Here is a 17,014-nt window from a genome sequence, read left to right on the forward strand (position 1 = left end):
CTTAGTTTAAAAAGGTCAAGGTCTCTCACTGCATCTGAGGCCATCTCTAATTGTCCTGAGCTATATCTTGCCATTGGCTCTGGAGGAGAGAAGGGAAGCTGGTGATTTTTCAAAGTCCTACCTCTCAAATCTAGTTTTCTTGCAAGTCAAGACCACCTGATGTTCTTCAAGAATGTTCTCTTCAAGAATGGACAAACAATAATGAAATAACAGTCTAGTTCCTATCCATGCTTTTATTATTTGTTTGGTCCTATCCAATTCTTTATCACTTCATTTGAGGTTGCCATTTCCTTCTCTTGCTCATTTTACAGGTGAGGAAACTAAGGCAAACAGGGTTAAGTACTTGTCCAGGATCACATAGTCTGAGATCAGATTTGAAATCAGGTCTTACTGAACTGTGCCACCTAGCTGATATACATGTTTGTCCCATCATCATGGAGCTGAGTTTTTTTTTTTTTTTTTAATCAAGTACAAAATGTTACAATTTACTCTATTAAATATTTCCTTATTATATTTAATTCACCATCCCATCTTGTTTGTTAGATATTTTTGGCTCCTGATTCTATTGTCTAACATATTAACTATTTCTTCCAGCTTTCTGTTTGTCATCCACAAATTTAGTAAATATTTCATTTTAGTCTTCATAGAAATCATTGATGGAAATCTAAGTAGAACAAAGACAAAGAAAGAACTGCACAGAACATTCTCAATATATCTTAATCATTACTGCTTAGATACTTGATCTATTTGGCTAGTTTCACGTACACTGAATTATATGTTTGTAGAGTATAGATCTTTTCATTGTGTATAAGATTTTAGTCAAACACTTTAAGAGAATCTAGCCATACAAATTTCATTATACTTTGTTGTTGTTGCTAAGTCATATCAGTCCCGTCTGTCAGTAATCCCATTTTATGTTTTCTTGGCAAAGATAGTGGAGTGATTTGCCATTTCTTTCTCCAGCTCATTTTGAAAAATGGAGATCTAAGGCAAACTTAGGGTAAAATGAATTACCCAAGGTCAACAGCTAATAAGTGTCCTAAGACCGAATTTGATTTCAGAAAGATTCCTGACTAGGCTTAGCCTTCTATCCACTCTGCCATATATCTGTCCTATGTTGTATCAAATCACTTTTAATGCATTGACTCTTTTGAAAGATTTCAATGAAACAAAATAAGTATGAATAAAATTAATAACAATGAAATTCAAAAATAACTTACTTTATTTTTTTAATCACATAATTTGAACTTCTGTTCCAAAATTTCAGAATTAAACTTAAAAATCTCTGGAAGAAAAGCTATTTTAAAATATTAAGAAAACTGAAAGTTCCATTGACTTCAGTCATTTAGGATTAACTCAGTGAGAGAATGGTGTTCAAATTATGTTTATATTTGTATTCATATGTGTATTCATAATCATGCTTATTTATATCTACTGAACAATTTGGATAATAAATGTCCCATACTTGATCTTACCAAATCACCACCCCCAAAACCAAATACCACCCAATCCATTGCTGTTGAACCATAGTGCCCTTTATTGAATTCTGAAAAAGTTTGTTTTTAAACAGCCATTTACTACATTTGTATGCTAGCATGTTTGACATCTTAAAAGCCAAAATTTACTTTAGGTAATGAGGATTGTGCCAGAATTGTAGCCACAGATTAGGAACGAAAATACTTATTTTAGTGGAATAACATCTGTATTACTGTATGATTTTCCCCACAAGTTTCAAAGTTATTACAACAAAAGAAATTTGTTTATAAATCCTGGCCAATTTTTAGCTGAGGTTGTCTTTATCTTTTCTGTGTTTCTGAATTTTACTGTTTGGAAAAATATGTGGTATCACTGTGATATAAACACCTAAAAGTAAATGCCAATGTTGGGATGAAAACCATGTAAAAGCAAGTTAGAGCACTACAATTGGAGGAAAACTGGTGTATTACTTTAAAAAAAATATATTTTTAAAGAAAACAAGAATACTTAAAGTTTTGTTTTATCTAATTAAATGATTATTTGTTAAACCCTTATTCTATATGTTGTACAAGATCCTCAGGATACTGAGTTGAAAAATGACACAGTCCTTGACCTCAGGCAACTTACTTGTAGTATATAACATGTAGGATATAACATGTATATAGAAAACAGTTTTTTATTTATAAAACATATACATGGGTAATTTTTCAACACTAACCCTTGCAAAACTTTCTGTTCTCTATGTTTCCCTCCTTTCCCTCACTCTCTCCCCTAGATGGCAGGTAGTCCAATATATGTTAAATATGTTAAAATATATGTTAAATCCAATATATGTATGTGTATATATATATATATATATATATATATATATATATATATATATATATATATATATATATACAGTTATCTTGCTGCACAAGAAAAATCAGATCAAAAAGGAAAATAAATCTGAGAATGAAAACAAAATGCAAGCAAACATCAACAGAAGAGTAAAAATGCTATATTGTGGTCCATACTTAGTTTGCACAGTCCTTTCTCTGGGTATATATGAATCTCTCCAACCCTGCACAAGTGGAACTGGTTTGAATCATTTCATTGTTGAAGAGAACCACGTCCATCAGAATTGATCATTGTATAGTCTTGTTGCCATGTATAATGATCTCCTGGTCCTGCTCATTTCACTCAGCTTCAGTTCATGTAAGTCTCTCCAGGCCTCTCTGAAATCATCCTGTTGATCATTTCTTATAGAACAATAATTCCATAAATTCATATACCATTCAGCTATTCTCTAATTGATGGGCATCCATTCAGTTTCCAATTTCTAGCCACTACAAAAAGCTGCCATAAACATTTACAAAACTGGTTTTGATGAGGACAGAGTAATCATCCAAATAAAGTACTCTCGAATAATTTAATTACAAAGTAAACATTTGGGGCTGGGTGGGTCAGAAAAGAATTGCAATGCCTTGATCTAAGTCAAAAGAATTAAATGATTCTGAAAAAGGGGTGGAGGATGAAAAGTGGGTGCACTCTAGATATGTGTAATGTCCTTTACAAAAGCATAAAAAGAGGAGGCAGCTACTCCAAATTGGGGTAGGCATTGCAGTTTAACTAGGAAAGTGATTAAAACAGAATAATGTGAAATAAACTTAGAAAAGTAGGTTGTAGCCAAATTGTAAAGATCTTTAAATAACAGACTAAGGAATTTCTATTTTATCTTAGAGGCAAAAGGAAGTCATTGAAGATTTTTGAACAATGTAGTGACTTAGTAATATCTATACATTAGGAAGTTTATTTTGACAAGTATGTTGAAAAAATGGGCATAAAAGAGATAGAGATGGACAAAGAGACAGAGATAGAGACAGGGACAGAGAGAGCTCTACAAAGTGTCAGCTTCTAAATTAAATCCATAAAGAGATGGAATTAATCTAGGTTAATGATGTTGTGAATGAAAGAGAGGAATTGATTATAAAAGGTATAGTGGAGGTCGAAATAACTAAATTTGGCAATTGTTTTGAATGTGAGGTAAAAGTGAGGCATAGAGATTATTGTTGTTATTGTTCAGTTGCTTCAGTCATGTCTGACACTTTGTCTCAGACCCATTTGGGGTTTTCTTAAAACAAAGTTGTTAGAGTACTTAGCCATTTCCTTCTCCAGCTTGTTTTATAGATGAGAAAACTGAGGCACACAGGATTAAGTGATTTGCACAGGGCCACACAGCTAATGTTTGAAGCCTCATTCAAATTCAGGAAGACATGTTCAAATATGGTCACAGACAGCTACTATATAGCACTTGTCATGTTTTATTTTGTGTTATTGTTATTTCTACCATTGTCCAATCTCACCCAATGGGAATCATGACTTCTGATAATCCCAGCTGCCACTAATAATGTACATGACCTGGGATAATTCACTTTCCTTTTGCACTCACTCATATGTTCTTCATCTATTTTTAGGCTTAGTTCCAGTTCTAACATACTATAATAATGTATGATTTACTGCATTTCAATGCCTTTTTCACTTCACTCAATTCCTTATCTATAAAGTGATGTGGTTGGACTCCTCGATCTCTAAACTCCTTTCCAGCACTGGATCTAGCATTGTATAAATTAGTATCTCAGGATAGGAACTATTTCTTTTTATTTAATTTGTGGTTAGGAATAGGAAGTTCCTGTTCTGCTCCTCTAAGATTGTCTAAAATAAGTATTAATGAGTAGAATGTCCTGAGGACATAGTTGGCTAAGCACCTTTTTTTTTTTCTTATTAAAAAAAAATACTCATTCTTATGAATTACATTGTGATCTTCCTTTTTTTTTAAAATTCTTATTTCTCTATTTCATACTCTCCCCTTTTTCCATCATTCTTCCTTTTTTCCTCCCTCTTTCCCTTCCTCCCTCTTTCCTTTCTCTTTCCTTCTTTCCTTCAATCCCTGCTCCCATCCTTTCTCTTTTCCATCATTGCTTTTGTTTCTTCCTCTTTTCTTTACTTTTTTTACCTTTTTGCTTTCCTTCCCTCATTTTTCCATTCCTGTTTTTTCTTTCCTTCTTTCTTTCTCCCTTCCTTCTTTTTTCCTTCATTTTTTGATTCCTTCCTTCCTCCATTTCTTTCCTTCTTTCCTATTTTCTTTCTAGCCTTTTTGCTTCTATTTTTCCTTTCTTCCTCCCTTCTTTCCTTTCTTCAGCAGTAGTCCCATTTTTAAAGAAGGTATTAAAGATTAGGCAAAATAGAGCATGACAATAGTAACAAATGTGGTGTGATGTGGTTGGACTCCTCCATCTCTAAACTCCCTTCCAGCACTGGAACTAGCATTGTATAAATTAGTATCTCAGGATAGGAACTATTTCTTTTTATTTAATTTGTGGTTAGGAATAGGAAGTTCCTGTTCAGCTCCTCTAAGATTGTCTAAAATAAGTATTAATGAGTAGAATGTCCTGAGGACATAGTTGGCTAAGCACCTTTTTTTTTTCTTATTTAAAAAAAAAATACTCATTCTTATGAATTACATTGTGATCTTCCTTTTTTTTTAAATTCTTATTTCTCTCTTTATTTCATATTCTCCCCCTTTTCCATCATTCTTCCTTTTTTCCTCCCTCTTTCCCTTCCTCCCTGTTTCCTTTCTTTCCTTCTTTCCTTCAATCCTTGCTCCCATCCTTTCTCTTTTCCATCATTGCTTTTGTTCCTTCCTCTTTTCTTTACTTTTTTTTCCCTTTTTGCTTTCCTTCCCTCATTTTTCCATTCCTGTTTTTTCTTTCCTTCTTTCTTTCTCCCTTCCTTCCTTTTTCCTTCATTTTTTGATTCCTTCCTTCCTCCATTTCTTTCCTTCTTTCCTTTCTTCAGCAATAGTCCCATTTTAAAGAAGGTATTAAAGATTAGGGAAAATAGAGCATGACAATAGTAACGAATGATCAAGTCTTCCTCTACCTAAGCACAGACATGCCTCCAAGTGGGACATGGAGTGGGATGGGGAGGAAGGGGAGAGCGGCAAAGGAAAATTAGAATGTGTTAAATCTAGCAACTTCTTGTCCTCTTTCCTTAGGCATAGTGATATGGAACCGAGGAAACATAACAAGGGTATAAACTCAGCCCTGATGGGGTAAAAATTGGTACATTTCCCAAGGGGAGATAGTAGAGTAAAGAATTGTAGGCTTAGATTGAGAGGACCTGTGTTCAAATGCTGGTTCTACTACTTGCTACATGGTTTGCCAGGGGCAAGTCAATTCATCCCTCTGGGTGTTAGTTTCCACATCTGTAAAATGAGAGAATTAGACTAGAAGAGAACCTGAAGAGTTGAATCTAATATCCCTTCTAGCTCTCAGTCTGTGTTAAGATGATAAAAGAAGAGCACATATAATATCACATAGTACAAACAAAATTGACTACTTTATCCAATATACTAACCGTTCATTCTTGGCATCTCACCCAGTCTTCATACATATCCTCTTACCAGTAGAATGTAAACTTCTTGAGGACAGGAACTGTTTCATTTTTAATTCTGTCCCAGAGTCTAGTATAATACCTAGTATGTAGGCAGTTAGACAATGTTAATTGATTGATTCCTTTACTTTTTCTCTACTTGCCCACAATTCAAAAAAATCTGCCTAGCCAATAAAAAAACAACTTGGTTCCCTCTGGCTTAATTTTCTAAATACTCTATCTAATTATACTCTCTCATGGAAGGACTTGGGAGAATCCTGCTCTTCCTTCCCAAGACATGAGCATTCTAGCAAGCCAAAGATATTTCAGCAAATTCAGTATTCAATAATCCTCAATTTTTTTTCTGGAAAATGTTCTCAATAACAACCTGTCCTATTGATTTCCCTTTAACATGTTACTAATCAAGAATTCAAAGTGACTATCAGTTCAGCAATCATTCATTGGACACTTATTATGTGCAAGACACTAGTAAAATACACAATAGGATGAAACAATTTCTGTATTACGATTCTATCTCCTAATGATCAACAGTCTTATCAAAGGATTGATTGGTTATGTGGGTGGATGTTTATATTATTGTTTGTTATCTTGAATCAAAGAAAAGTTTTGCCCTACTCATATTTTTTTCTTTTTGTTTGTTTTTTAAACTTAAGCCTGTTCTTTGATGTTCTTAAATGATACTATCAAGCTAGAGGAAGATTTCAAAAAACAACAAAAGACACAGCTATCCTTCTCTGTAAATGAGCCAATGGATAAAGAATGAAACCTCTTCCTGCCTTCACTTTTAATTTTCTTCTCATTGTACACTTATGTAACCAAATATAGCCAATACACAGGCTAAAGTAGTTGTCATTATGTTTCCTTCTCTTAGGTCAAGTAATCTCATGCTTCCCCTTTAAGGAAATACGCAGAGGCATCTGTGTGTGTGTGTGTGTGTGTGTGTGTGTGTGTGTGTGTGTGTGTGTGTGTGTGTGTGTATACATAGATAGATAGATATAGATATAGACATATTTCTATATCTATATGTATCTATAGATAGATTCCCTCTAGTGTTTGCTAAGAAGTATTTGCAATGTTTGCTTTTACAAGTATAACTTTTCTATTATCTAAATTTCAGAACATTCACTCAGCTTATTGAAATGTCAAAATAAAAAGTTAATTTTGCGTTTTTCTTCATATAAAAATTTAATGGGATAGCTCATAATAATAAAATAATGTATAAAACCCTTAACTTAAAAACAGAAAAATTAGGTTGTTTACTTAGGAGTGAATCTCACAACAGGGTTCCAATGAATAATAATCTCCTGCTATGTAAAGTATTTTTTTATTTGTTAAAATTACTTCCTGTAGAGTTTAGGGAATGCCTTCTTACAAACTTAATTTGCAGAGTTTTTTAGTTCATTTGCCAAACTTCAAATTACATTCTAAAATGACTCATTGACATTTGTGTTACATAGAGAGATCCACTAACCTCTGCTTAATTAAGCAGAATGGAATTAGATGTTTCCTCATTCAAAATGAGAGAAACTTACAGTACAGTCATCAGGTTACAACCAGATAAACAGAATCATTATGAATCATAACTAACATACTGGTTAGTTATAAAGCTCACATTGATACTTAACTCCATATCATATCCCACACAATTGATTTTGTGGGCTGTTGAAAGAATGAAACACATTTATCAATTTGCTATTTGTATAGATTTACCAAATGCAATTAATTTTCAATAAGAATTTTCAATGTATGAACAGTTGTCAAATTTTTCAAAGAACTCTGCAAGAAATTTTCCATGTTCACCTTTTAGACTTTAAAGATCTCAGGATCTTCTATTGACAGTTGATATTTTAGCACCTCAGTATTCACAGAATATCACAGTGGCAGCACAAGGAATGCCACAGAAATCAAGTGGCAGAACTATTATTCACAACTTTTATGCCCAGGCAAATTTGCCCTCAATGATATTAGGAAGTATTCCCAGACGATAAAAGGAAAGAAGTGTGTCATCTGGTAGCTTCTGATTTTGACTGGTTGCTGAAATGGGTCAGTTTGGAATTTTTCAGACATTGAATATATCAAACATCTCAGGCCACCATCACCTATCCTGACTTTTGTCTTGTCACTAGAAGTCTGTGGTCCTATGGAATGACTGTAGAAGAAAGAGTGAAGTTCCATATGCAGCTTATAGTTCTCTCCCAGAGGCTGACTATATTAATGCTGTTCTTAGAATGGATGCATAGTTGGCTTAGCCCTACTGTATCTCAGTCACTTTGATTCAAAAGATCCACCAGCCTCAGCCTCCCCTACTAGTACAGATTACTGACCTGTGCCACCACCCCAATTAATCAGCCTTAATACATTATTCTTACATTAATACATTATATAATATATAATAATTATAATTATTATAATTTATTATATTTATATTATATTATATTTATTATATATATTATATATAATATAATAATATTTATATAATATATGATATATATTAAATATAATATATATTTATTATAAATATTTATTATATTTATAATATATTATATTTCATATTATAATTATAATTAAATAATATATACTGCATTAATACATTATACAGTATTAATCAGCCTTAATACATTATTCTTCATTAAAAAAAATGCAAGTCAATGTGAAAGTGATAGTGACTAATGAATGAATTTATTGTGGATTAAGAAACCCTCTTTATATATTATATTGTTGCAGCTGAGTTTCTGATCTGTCAGTGAAGGAGTTTCCACTTGAGGAATTCTCTATATGAGATAAGCATAAGACCAATAACTTTACTACTATCCCTGTTCCCCCCCCCCCCCCAAATAAACCAACAAGTTTTTATCTGTTGTTCAGTCATTTCAATTATGTCTGACTCTGTGATCCCATTTGGGATTTTCTTGGCAAAGAACAGCTCATTTTACAGATGAGGAAACTGAGGCAATCAGGGTACTTGCCCAGAGTCACAAAACTAGTAAGTATCTAACGCCAGATTTGAACTCAGGAAGATGAGACTTCCTGACTCCAAGACCAGTGCTCTATACACTTAGCTATTTAGATGCTCAGAGCATAAGCCTACTCTCAATAAAAATGCCTTAGATGATGTCTTTTAAAACTTTTATATTGATTAAGGAAAATAGGGAGCTTTGTTCTGCAGTCAAAGACTCTGTTACACTTGATTTTACATTTGTCTCTACCTTATTTTTAAATGCTTTTATGGATCTGTGATTTGATATGGGTGCTCTCTCCAGTTGTACAGTCTGTAACTCATTCATTCCTTCTTATCCTTATGATAATTTCATCATTATTTGCCCATTAGCATTCCCAATTGTGTCTACCCAAAGGCTTTTCTCTACATCTCTTGACATGTCAAGGATATCAATTGGAGTATTGTTTGCAATTTACCTTTAATTCTTGCTTGTAAGTGATCGATTGCCTTTTAAATTCTCTCTTAAAGTCATATTTATTTATAAAATCTTTTATATTACTATTTCTAGGTAAACCTTAATTGTTAATATACTGCAGCTTGAACAGCGTCTGCCATAATGCAGGTGTTTATTTTATTAAGTGCTCATTGGATTGATTGACCATATGTTTCTTCATGGTCCTTTAAAGTAATCTGCTCCAAATTAATTTTTTCTCATTTCCTAAAATGTTTTACCATTATAATTATTTGCCAATATACACTCTCTTCTTTCACCTCATTAGAAACTCCATTGTAACAAAGAAAAACTGATAAGAGAAAAAATGAAGAACAAAGAAGACATAAAAATATGCAACACTTCACAGCCATAATGTATTGCCTCTTGTCCTAAGAGGAAAGAACTCTGTTTTTTCATTATCTATTTTCTGGAACTAAGATTGTTCATATTAATTAATGTGAATTCTTTGTGAGCTAATTGAATCAAGTCCTGGGTGACTATAGAACTTCCTAAATGAAACCCATACAACTCAGAAGAATTTGGCCTAATTATTTACACAAGGAAAAAAAATGTGTATAAAGAATCTTTGTCATCCAGAACATAATATAAGATTGAATTGATAGCCCATGGAGTTAATCTGTCAGTATGTGATTTTTGAACACAGACTGCAGATGGACAAAACACTGAACATAGAATTGAATAAGAGGCCAAGACTTCAATGTTTTGGAAATTGTACTGAGAATTTAACAATTTTTTCTCTTTTCCTTGTGTCACAGACCTATCTTTTTAATATAAATATTCTTCTTATTATTCTATTAAAAGCAGCAGCCACATACATTTGACACAGAGTAGGGCTATTTTTCATTCCCTGTGACAAAACTGTCTATTCCTGCATCACAACATTCTGTGACTATGAATTGTGTAATATCATGGTTTCCAAAGAATAAAAATTGTAAGTAATCCATAGAGAGTGATGGAGAGAAAAAATGGTAGATGTAAGTGGAATATAATAGCAGTGAAGAATTACAAACCAAAAGCAATGTCATTCAAGAGAAATATGACCAGAATTGGAAATAAAGTAGTGGGTAAAAGATGGACTTCACTTATATTTCATTTATCAATATGACAAAAGATCAGTCTGCCTTTCCATGCCATCGTAGATGGTTGATCCCATAGGGTAGACTTAAGCGAGGGGAGAGAGAGATAAAAGTCTCACAGGATGGAATGGCATGTGTGTGTTGTTGTGATTGGAAATTATTAAAATGAATAAAACTCCCCTACACACAACCATCAGTGAGCTCCCAGATCCTTTGAACTACCAAACAAATATTTATTAAGTTTCTACTATGTGTAAGACTGAAAGCTAGGGATACCTATGTCCTCAAGGAATTCACTCTTATATATGAGAAATATGTAAAGAAGGTAGAAACAATCTAAAAGGGGAAGGCACAAGGAACTGGAGATGGGGAGAAGGGAGTAGGAAAGACCTCTTGCTGAAGGTAGGATTTTATCACAAACTTTCAGGAAGACAGGAAAATCAAGATTCAGACTCAGAATCAAGCAATGTTGTATGCTTAGTAAAGTTGACTTAAGAATATTTAATTAATTAACAGGCACAATTTGTTTCCTCTTACATACCTTTCTGATTAAAGAAAAAAAAAATGATTGGTTGTTACCAATTCCAATGAACTTTTAGGATTGATATTGTTGAGAAAAGTTTTTTGAAAAATATTATTGACATGTTTCCAGGGCTTGGTCACCTTGGGTGTTACCAAGTTGACTTTACTTTTGCATAAAGTTATAAGTAGATAAGCCACAATCAATGTAGGTACAATTGACTTTGATGCACATGGAAAATCAACAGTAGTAAAAGTTATTTCTGGAGTTTACACTGTCTGATTAAAAAATGAGCTGGAAAGAACTATTACCATTAAGTTATACGAACTTGATGACCCAAGCAGTTCCCAGCCAGAATCTTGTGGAAGTAGCACACTAGCTAGAATTCCTTTAGACATTCCAAGAACTATAAGAAATTAGTCTCAAATTAGTGAGACATATTTCTTTTGTGGATTGTCCTGGCCATGCTATTTTGATGGCCATCATCATGAACACTGAAGCAATCATAAATGTAGACCTACTTTCAATAGTTATTAATGAATCTTGTCCTCAGCTTTATACTTCTAAGGACCCAATTGCCATGGAAATTGTGAAATTGAAACACACTCTAATTCTACAAAACAAAATTGATTTGTGTGAAAGAAATTCCCACAAAGGAACACTATAAACAAATTCTTGCATTTATAAAGAATATAGTTGCAGATGGTACTCTATTGTTCTAATTTCACTCAGCTAAAGTATTATATTAAAGATGTTTGTGAATATATAGTAAGAAAAATTCCAGTACCCCCAAGAGACTTCACTTCAGAATCGAGATTTTTTGTTTTCAATCTTTTGATATCAACAAGTATGGTTGTGAAGTTGATGACCTTAAGGATGATATGGACCATAGTAGTGTTCTCAGAGGAATATTGAATAGGAGTTAAGAGTTGGAGAAAGATAGTGAAAGGAAATTCACATGTGAACCAGTCTTTTCAAAAATCATATCACATTTTGCAGAGGATAATAATCTTCAGTATGCTGCGCTTGGAGACCTTATTGGGGTTGGAACAAAGACTGATCCAGCTCTGTGCTCAACTGACAGCATGAAAAGTGAGAAACGTTCTTGGTACAGCAGGAGTACAAAATTGCAAATTTCCTATTTTTTTTTTTTTTTTTTGCATAGACAATTTGTAGTAGGCACACTGAAGGAGACAAAAAAGCAACAAAGATAGAAAACTGTCCAAGGATGAAGTGTCCATGGTGAATATAGGCTTCTTGTCTACTGTAGGAAAAATCAGTGCAGTAAAGGTTGATTTAAATAAGATTAAATACTAACTCTGTGCTTAAATAGGAGAAATAATTACCCGTTGTCAAAATTGAGAAATGGAGTTTGACTGGGTTCAGATAAAAAGAAAAATGATGATCAAGACAACATAGATGATGACTAAAGAGCAAGAACTAAATGCCTAACTTTGGCTGATATATTGTCAGAACAATAAGACAATTAATTTCATAGATCATTAGCTATATGGATAGTTTTCTCATTTCTTGTGATGGAAATTTAACTTCTGGTATTAAAATACTAGTCAGTTGTTTAAAATGAATATAAAATTGACATAATGGTGGATATATTTCTTATTTTAGCAGAAATTGATTATTCATTTAGCAGAAATTAAGATTTATTTATAACAGTCACATTATTTTCATTGCAGCACATTTAATAAAGCCTGTGGAATAAAGTTTTTCTTATTTTTCATTGTTCCTTTGAAAAACTCCCACCTTCCAAAAGTGTTTTCAATAGTAAAATTCTATTTTAAAAAAAAAAAAAACTTTTTGAAAACCTGAGTTTGATTTTTTTCCTGGGAAAGAGGTAAATGGAAGGAATTGTGTAAATTATAGAGAATTCATGTCAATTATTGTATATAATTATTCAAATATTAAAATAATTTAATGCAGACCATTGTTAATAGGTCAATTTGGACTGGTTGTCTGGGAACCTCAAATTTTTGGAGAGCTTGACATTTTTATATGGCTGGATCAACCTTATCCTGAAAATAAATTCTCTAGATATTTTACTGAATGTTTTCATTGAAATTAAAAAAAAAAATCTGAATATTGGATATCTTATTGAAATAAGCTCAAAGTCTCTCTCTCTCTCCTCTCTCTCTCTCTCTCTCTCTCTCTCTCTCTCTCTCTCTCTCTCTACATATATATATATATATATATATATATATATATATATATATATATATATATATATATATATATATATATGTATGTATAATTTAATATCCACCAGAGAATGGATTAATGGCATCCCTGATACTCATGCTTTATGAAGTTCAAAATGACAGTTTAGAATTGAGGCTTTGTGTTAGCACATGATCTTACAGGCTAGATAGAGGAAGGTGAAAGTCTGGATTTTTAAGCACTAGACATCATAATTTCCCACTGCAGTTTTCTCTACTTAACCAAATGATGGAAGAAAAACATTTAATTTGTGGTTTCTAAATAAGAATGGACTTATGTTTATTCCTTTTCAGTAGGCCTTTTGGAAAGAGGGAAAGGTAGTGGGCTTCCCATTTGTTGGTTCACACCCTCCAACTGCCTACAATTGATTCTGGCTGTGCCTCCCACCTGGAACATCATGGTTTCCATGGCAATATTGTCTGATTTTCTTGCTAACGTTTTCTTCCAGTTTTCTATGTGGTGATCTTTGTACATATTTACGAAGATTCCTCCCTTCCTCTCCATGGAGGCTCACCACAAGAAGTAACTAGTTCAATACATGTTTACAATGCAACTGAAGAATAATTATGGTTTAGAGGTTTTTCTTTTGTTTTCTTTTGAAATTTTTTCTTGCTTTCAAGGTAAAATAATGAAGGAAAGAGAAGCATCCAAAATTACTTTCAGGAAAATAATCAAGATATAATATTCTTATACAGATGGATTCACATTTCAGATTAAAAATAACTGAATATATTAGTTCTTATTATCTACTATACAGGGCAGTTAGTTTATAGGTATGTGCTGCTTCAAGCACATCTTTGTAGATACACACAAATATACAGGAAAAAGAAGTAAACTTATGGTTTATTTGTTAATGAGAACTCTTGAGGTAAGTAATTCTTTTTGTCACTATAAGTGCACATCTGAGCATTAAATGGCTAGTGACTTATCTAATGTCTATAACTAGTGGGTATCAGAAGAAAAACTTGAAACTATGTCCTCCTGGCTTTAGGGCCTGCTCTTTAATCAGTAAATAATGCTTCCTCTATAATACTGCACTTGTAAATATAAATATAGCAAGATAAGAGATATAAATCACACAATACAACATATATACATATATAAATATAAAAATAATATTAAGAAACAATTCTTTGCATTGCATATTGTTCCACAAACTGTTGTTTAAAACAATAAATTACAATAGTCTATTTAAGTTATATCAAGAGGGAGAGATAACTAGTAGCTGAGAGCTTAGATGGAGGAATAAATCAGGAAAGTTTTGTGGAGAAGATGGCACCTGAGATATGTTTTAAAAGAAACTTACTATTCTGTTCCACAAAGCAGAAGTGAAGAGGGAATGCACACATATATGAGGTAATTGTTCTATAAGACCATAGAAGTAAGAGATGAAATATCATATTCAGATAATAGCTACTTGGCTAGTTTGACAAGAACAAGGGATTACATAATATAAAGTTCAATTAGAATAGTAGGTAGGGACCTGGTTGTAGAATGCTTTAAATCCATAGTTTATATCTTTTTCTAGAAACCACTGAAATGAGTTTTGTAAGTTTATTAGGTTTTTATATAGAAGAATTGCATGATTTGTGTTTTAGGAATATCAGTTTTTCACTTGTATGGAAGATGGATTAGATAAGGAAGAGAATACCAGGTAAGTGGCTGTTGGCAATTATCCTGGCAAGAAATGATAAAGACCTAAACTGTGGCTGAGTACTTGTTTGAATCAAGAGAAGATAGATTTCAGAATTGTTGTTGGAGTAACGATTTTTATTATTATTATTATGCAACAAGAACAATAATAAATTGTAGTTATGTATCATTTTCAAGCGTGCAGAGTTGTTTATGTTTTTTCACATGTTACTTGTGTACATTATCTCAGTAGGATTGACAAAACTCAGTAATAACCATAGAGGCAGAGAGAAGCCAAGAGGGACTCCAAAATTGCAAAACTGAATGACTAAGAGGATGATGGAATCATCAATAGAAATGGAAAATTTTGGAGGTTAAGTGGGGGGAAATATGAGTTCTGTTTTGGATATGTATTTGAGATGCCTGTAGCCATTTGGTAGATTTTCATCAGATACCTAGTAATATAGGACCAGAATTTGAGATAGCAATTAAGGATATTTATACCCATTTGGAGGTCATCTGCATAGAAATGATAATAGAATCTATAGTGGCTGATAAAATCACAAGATAGATACTTTAGAGAGATAAGACATGATGGGGGGCTAGGGGATGGGGAAGCAATTGTTGAGAACTGAGAGGATCCAGAAGGGAGCCCTAGGAAGTGACTGTAGGGCCAGAGCCTGTTCTGGGTAAGGTTGACATGCTATGCTCTATAACTGGGGTGGAAATGTAAGGTCCACATGTCTTGGTGGGAATTAGAAAGGAAGACTAAGAGAGCAAAAAAGTTTGTGTGTTCTGCCACATCCATGTGTCTCTCTTATTTATAGTTAGGGATTCTCAGAATCTCATTTGGCTCATCCCAATTGCAGTCACTCAACTGGTACATTTGTGTCTTAAAATATCATGAGTAATCAAACAATATATTTTACAAGGTCTTCTTGCCCTTGGACTTGTATACATACTTTTAAAGTAGCTTGACAGAGTTTGGGGTGCTATTATGAGTCAACCAACAAGTATTTATGAGGACTTTTTGTGTCTTTAGCCTTGGATTCCAAAAGATTATATTCAAACTCAACATAGACACAATTAACGTCCAAAAAATGTTTGTATTAATTTCAAACTATGGAGGAGGAAGGTCACTCTCAATTAGAGAATACTTGGAATTTCATAATATTTTTAAAGGAATGGATTTTTCTTCAAGCACACAGTGTAACTCATATGAAAAACAGAAAATGTTGCAAAGGTCTTATGGGATGTATTTTAATAAATAATTTTTAGAATTACTTATACTTAGCACATTAGTGGTTTCTAAATAAATGGTCAATAAGTTTTTCTTAAATCCAATGTGCTAGGCACTATGCTAATCAATGGGGATAAAAAATACAAGGGAAAAGAAAAACAGTTCCTGCCCTCAAAGAGCTTGCTTTCTAATGGAGAAGACAATACATAAAATGAATCTAAAGGGAAGAGGGTCAGTTATCTGGTAATGCTGGAGGAATATACCCTTGTGAAAATAAAAATATAGATGGTTTAGGCTAGTTATTATTGAATCATGTCTGATTATTTATGACCATATATTTGGGGTTCTCTTTACAAAGATACGTAATAATTTGCTATTTCCTTCTTTAGCTCACTTCAGAGATGAGAAAACTGAGGTAAATAGAATTAAATGATTTGCTGAGGGTCACACAGCTATTAAATGTCTATGACCAGATTTGAATGCAGGAAAATGAGTTTTCATAATACCAGGTCTGATACCCTCCCTAAATGGAAGTTCTGGGAGAAGCCATCCAATCTGAGGAAAGGGTCTCAGGCAAAGAATATTTTCAACAAATGAATTCTGGGGGTATGATGATCTAGGATGATGAGGTTACTGAGATATTATGGAAAAATCTGAAAGTATGCTGCCTGGTGGGAAATGGGGAGAATCCTAGTTTTATGACTTTGTTTCTACTTAATACTACCCTGGTTCAAGGTCTTATCACCTCTTGGCTAAATTATTGCAACAGTGTTCTAATAGCCTTCTCTGTTTCTAATCTCTTCCCTCTCCCAGACAACTTTACAGCTGTTAAAATAATCTTTCCAAGCCACAGATCTAGTAATGTCACTTCCTTGCTCAGAAGTCGTAAATATAAAAAGTCCTTTTATTGAAAGAGATTATAGAGGCCATTTAAATCAACTTCTCTTCTTCC

General features: G+C 33.0%; 1 protein-coding gene and 1 pseudogene across 2 annotated transcripts in view; both read left to right on the forward strand.

The window, feature by feature from the left end:
- The window catches only part of LOC141559624 (eukaryotic translation initiation factor 2 subunit 3, X-linked pseudogene), a 103,538-nt pseudogene extending 91,181 nt beyond the window's left edge, over positions 1–12,357 (forward strand).
- ARHGAP6 (Rho GTPase activating protein 6) overlaps positions 1–17,014 on the forward strand; it is a 583,013-nt gene that overhangs the window by 391,113 nt on the left and 174,886 nt on the right. The window lies entirely within an intron of this gene.

Source organism: Sminthopsis crassicaudata, chromosome 3 (assembly GCF_048593235.1).
Source record: "Sminthopsis crassicaudata isolate SCR6 chromosome 3, ASM4859323v1, whole genome shotgun sequence".
Lineage (NCBI taxonomy): Eukaryota > Metazoa > Chordata > Mammalia > Dasyuromorphia > Dasyuridae > Sminthopsis > Sminthopsis crassicaudata.